The sequence below is a fragment of the Magallana gigas genome, chromosome 1 (assembly GCF_963853765.1).
Source record: "Magallana gigas chromosome 1, xbMagGiga1.1, whole genome shotgun sequence".
NCBI classification, from domain to species: Eukaryota; Metazoa; Mollusca; class Bivalvia; order Ostreida; family Ostreidae; genus Magallana; species Magallana gigas.
Window position 1 is genome coordinate 33,718,044 of NC_088853.1, and position 5,698 is coordinate 33,723,741.

General features: G+C 32.7%; 1 long non-coding RNA gene across 1 annotated transcript; it reads left to right on the top strand.

The window, feature by feature from the left end:
• The first annotated feature begins 4,796 nt into the window (after nt 1-4,796).
• On the top strand, nt 4,797-5,487 carry LOC136273703 (uncharacterized). Its single transcript, XR_010711929.1, has 3 exons — nt 4,797-4,930; nt 5,098-5,235; nt 5,357-5,487. It is a non-coding gene; the product is annotated as an uncharacterized lncRNA (long non-coding RNA).
• The last annotated feature ends 211 nt before the right edge of the window (nt 5,488-5,698 follow it).

Genomic DNA, 5,698 nt, shown 5'->3' on the forward strand with positions numbered 1-5,698 from the left:
AACGCCCCGAATTCAAAGGGGAACTTTGGAATTATTTTGCTTCAGGCATATTTGACGTGAACCTTCAGTGAAATACTGTTATGACACCGGAAGCAGTACTTTATTATACATTGATCGATTGTTTAGTTCATTAATTTATCTAACTATCTACATCTTTATTTGAACATAGTACACAGAAAGTTACATTGTATTTGGACTTTTGGTATGATTTCAAAAAAGAAATAACTGTAAGAATGTGAACAATTTCTTCACGTATTTAACTCTTAACTGGAAAGCTCTACTTCAAAATGTTATTTCCATTTCATAAACTACAAAAGATCAAAACTAGAATCTTTGGGTTTTGTATGATTTTAAACGTAATACTGTCTCAACCTGTATATCTAATTAAAAATGTATACCGACGTCATGAGTAAAGCGTTAATTAATTTTTTTTTCCAAACAGAAAACATTGGATTCAATAAACCAACATGGCAGCAGTATCCTTACCCTGATAGACTTTGGGGAGCAGAGCGTGCTGTAGACGGTTTGTATTCAGACCTGTCTGCTGCTGGAGGACAGTGTGCGATATCAGGCAATTACCAATCAACCGCAGAGTGGCGGGTGGACCTTGGAAGAATACGCCTAATCCATCATATTTTTATACAGTACAGAACAGACAATCAAGTCTGGGGTACATGTACATATAAGAAATTTTAATCCAGCAGTTTTGAATATTTTTCATTTTCTCGTTTATTTACAATACCCATGAAAAACAGTTTTTCCCTGATTGAATAATCGGCACAATTTTCTTTAGATATGAACAACAGCTACAACACAAGATTGTTGGGATTTTCGGTGTATGTATCAAACACGACTGAAAAAGAAGATGGAATACTTTGTTTTATGGACAGCAACTACACAATAGAAACAATACCTAACCCGATTAACATAACATGTCCAAACCAGGAAATCGGAAGATACGTTATATACTACAACAATAGGACACATCCTCCATATCCCGATGGTTATTCTACCTATGCTTTTAGCGAGCTTTGTGAGATGGAAGTTTTATGTATGTTTTTGTTGTACTTAATTTAGACTTTGATCCGTACGTGCACGGGTTGACATTGCACATAATGTCATTTATTAAATAGATACATCGACACACCGTATTTTTGACATTTACATAACCAAGCTTTGAGCCTACAATAATGCTATTAATTTCACTACACTTTTCTTAGTTGGAACAATCTAACTGTGTCTCGGGACAGGCCTTCACCACAGTTAAAATGCCTCCCATATACCCGTAATGTAGCCGATAATTGCAGAATCGCTCCGAAACGATTTTGGAAAAAAAATAATGAAGGTGCATTGAAAATAACAGTCATTCATAACAAACTATTTTGAGGCTATAGATACCTTTCATATAAAAATTTAATTAAAAATTCAACACATTTCACCAACGTTTTTTACTTGCTTCGAATTTATACACCACTTTGACATTCGAAACTCTCGGGATTTTTCATACGAAATGCACCAAGTTAAAGTTATCTCCCGAACTTTGATAAACAAAATACATGACAAATTTTTAATGAAAATTTACACGTTTTTGTGTTATCGTTTCCGATTTTATCAATGCAAATGTGATATTGTAAAAACATAGACTAAAGATGGTGCCGTGATTGAGCGTGAATTTAATGCGCTATGCCAAAGGTTGTAAAATCCAAAAAAAGTCCAGTTGGTTTCTTAATAAGCGAAGCTTGATTAAGATTTAAAAAAAACCGAATTGGTAATCTTTAAGTACCAATGATGTTTAAAATATATAAACCAAAAGACAGTATAATTCTTCCGATTTTTCGGTATTTAAGCCCAAATATTCGAGTAAACTATTATGCTCCCCCCCCCCACCAACAAAGTTTTTTTTTTGTTTTTTTTTTTTTGGGGGGGGGGGGGGGGTATATATGAATCACCTTGTCCGTCTGTCCGTCAGTCTGTCTGTGCAATCGTGTCCGGTCCATATCTTTCTTATGGAGAAACATTGGAAGTTCTTACTTCACACAAAGATTGCTTATGACCTACAATGTGTCATGACCTTGGCCCAAGATCATTTGGGCAAGGTCAAGGTCACTGACAACAAAATGTAAAATTCGTGTCCGGTCCATATCTTCTTTATTGAGAAGCATTGAATGTTCTTACTTCACACAAATATTGCTTATGGCCAAAGGGTGTGTCATGACCATGACCTAAGGTCAATTGAGGAAGTTCAAGGTCATTGTTTCAAAAATGCTATATTCTGTCTGTGTCATGTCTTGTATTAATGGAAATATTAGAAGCTAAAATCTGACACAAAGCTTGCTCTTCTCAGGCCACATAAAATTATTTTTATATTTTTAGATTCTCATATCCGTCTCTCTGAAAATGGCCTGCCCCGATGAAATTTTTCTTTGGGAAAAAAATGTGTGGGAAAAAAAATCAGTAAAAGTCGGGTTCAGTATACCAATAATTCAAAATTTTTAAATATTAAATGGCTGCTTGACATGTGGATTTCGTTTGATTGGAGTCACGGATGAAAATTCCTCATGCATTAAGAGTTAACTTTAAATAAAATGGAATTAAAGGATAGAAATTGGTTTGTGTACTGCTATTAGCATTAACAGTTTTAAAAAATAGAGCAGTTGTTATTTATAGAAAAAGGACAGTGAAAAAGATTCATCCAATATTTTCTATGATATGAAAAATACACGCGTTATGATTTTTTTCTTAGCGGGGTTATCAATTGTGAGCTTGCTAACAATACCTCTAATTTGGTAATTTTAATTTGGTAATATAGATAACACATAAAGAGAGAGTGAGAGAGAGAGGGGAGAGAGAGAGAGAGACGAACAACTGTACCTACTAACTCTTAATATATATTTGCTAGCTTGTCCCAATGGGTTCTTTGGACAAAACTGTGATGACAAATGTAACGACACATGTAATGGATGTAATGATGTCCATGGTTCGTGTGACTTCGGATGTTATCCTGGCTGGTTTGGGAACTATTGTAGTGAAGGTTAAACTTTTTTCTTTGTACACTAAACATTTATAATACACACGATTTTCCTTTTGTTTGCTTGTTTTGTTGTTGTTGCTTTTTTTAGTTATTTATTTTATTTTATTTTTATTTTTTTTTGGGGGGGGGGAGGGGGGGCTATAGAAAACACTATAGAAACGTAGATGGTATCAATCAATATAATTGATCTGGTTTTATTTTAAATAAATTTTAATAAACTTTATTATTATTTTCGTGTGTGTTCAAAGTTGAAAACAACCTTTTAAATGTCTTATTAATCCAAGAAATATATGTCTAGATAGCCCATGCTTCAGATTTTGAGTATGATCTACCAAAACCCATTAGTTTTCATTTACTCCGTACATTTAAATTATTTCATTTTGACAAAACAAATTTGCATAAATACAATTTGTATTGTTTAACAACGGTTGACATATTTTTTTTTTACGTTTCACTGACCAGTTATTTGCATACTCTTTTCCAAAATAATATAGCTTTCATCATACAAAATAGTGCATATTTAAACATTGCGTTTGAAGTTTTTTGTTTTGTTTTGTTTTGTTTTTTTTGTTTTGATGCACAATTGATTATGCTAGTAAATTTTGTTATGGTGGAACTTATTGTGCTACTACATTCAGTTTAATTATTAAAGAACAAATGTACAAGGTTTATATTTACATTTTTCAACAGCTTGTGCAGTAGGCACATATGGTCTAGAATGTAGGGAAACGTGCGGAAACTGTCGTGATGTTAGCCAGTGTTTAAATACTAATGGAACGTGTTTAGCAGATTGTAAAGATGGATATCAGGGAGATTTGTGTAAAACACGTGAGTAAATAAAACATACAATAAGAAATTTACAAAATCATTCTTAAAAAAGTTTACCATTTTTTCCTGATGTACGTTATATTAAAAATACATTTAAAAAAAAACAACAACCAAACAAACGAACGAAAATGTAAATATGTTTTCTACAGCTTGTAACACAGGTTTATATGGTACTGATTGCAAAGAGAGATGCGGACACTGTCTTGATGTTTACAAGTGTTCATATACTAATGGGGTGTGTTTAACTGGGTGCGTCGCTGGTTATCAAGGAAATTTGTGTAAAACACGTGAGTTAATCTTTCATAGTATAAGATATATGAATATGTATCAATGTTTGATAGATCAATGGATCGGTGTTTTGTTGAATTTTAATGTCAATAGTAATAAATTTGTATTGTCACACTTTGTTGGTTGATGCTATGGTCATTTATGTACCATTTAGTGATGCAACATTTTTTAGTTTTTGTTTTTGTCTTAATATAGAGAAACATAAATCGAACAAAAACACACAATCCCTTTTAAAGCCAAGATCTTTATCCATTGTAACTATTAGACCAATCTATATCTATGTTGGACTCCCCCGAACCCCAACCCCTTACAATGATCTCTTTTTGGGGGAAAAATATAATGTATAAATTCATGAAATTTATGCATTGATATTACAAATTTTAGATTGTATTTATGACAAGAAAGATGTTTAATTTTTTTTAGTATTTTCTATAGGTTGAACCCTTACTCAGTTTTACGAAAACTTGAGCTGAGTTCACTGCCCTTAGTCATGTACATGGGTCAGCATATATAAAGGCTGATTTGTACAACATGCCATTGCGATTTGATATCGACATTTTAAGATGTGTACTTCCAGTATTTGATATAAATAAGTTATAGACCTATGTTTTATACATTTTATAAGGATATTAATATATGTAGATTTTTCAACAGCATGCACGTTAGGTTCGTATGGACTGGAATGCAGAGGCACATGTGGTAACTGCCGTATGTGCTCAAATACAAATGGTTCTTGCTTAACTGCGTGTGATGCTGGATACTTGGGAGAAATGTGTAAAACGCGTGAGTAAATCATTCATATTGTTATTTATTTCATAAATATATCTCTTAAAACTAGATTTGCATAGTCAAGGAAACTGCATAAAGCAATGTCGTTTTTTTTTTGATTTCTCTTAAATTATAATCAAAATTATAGAAAACATATGAAGCTGATATATAATTTGAAACAGCTTGCAGCGAAGGTTTCTATGGTCCTGATTGTAAACAAAAATGTGGAAACTGCCTTGACGTTAACAAGTGTTTACATACTAATGGACAATGTTTAACTGGATGTGATGTTGGATATCAAGGAGCAGTCTGTAAAACACGTGAGTTAATATTGCAAAACTTTTATTTATATCAAAGGATATACATAATTCAAAAGAGAAAACTGTTTTCATGTTCAGTCTCATGAATCTCTCAGATGACAAAAGTTATTACTTTTTTTAGCCTGTGATAAAGGATCTCATGGATACGGATGCCGTGAAAAATGTGGGCGTTGCCATGATCCAAACCAGTGTTTCCACATCACAGGGGCGTGTCTAACTGGATGTGATGCTGGCTATGATGGCTCTAAGTGTAATGCGAGTGAGTATAATACATAAGTGAGTATAGTACATGTATGTATGTATGATAGATAGATAGATAGATAGATAGATAGATAGATAGATAGATAGATAGATAGATAGATAGATAGATGTTAGATAGATAGATAGATAGATAGATAGATAGATAGATAGATAGATAGATAGATAGATATATGAATGATAAATGAATAACTGGATAGAAAGA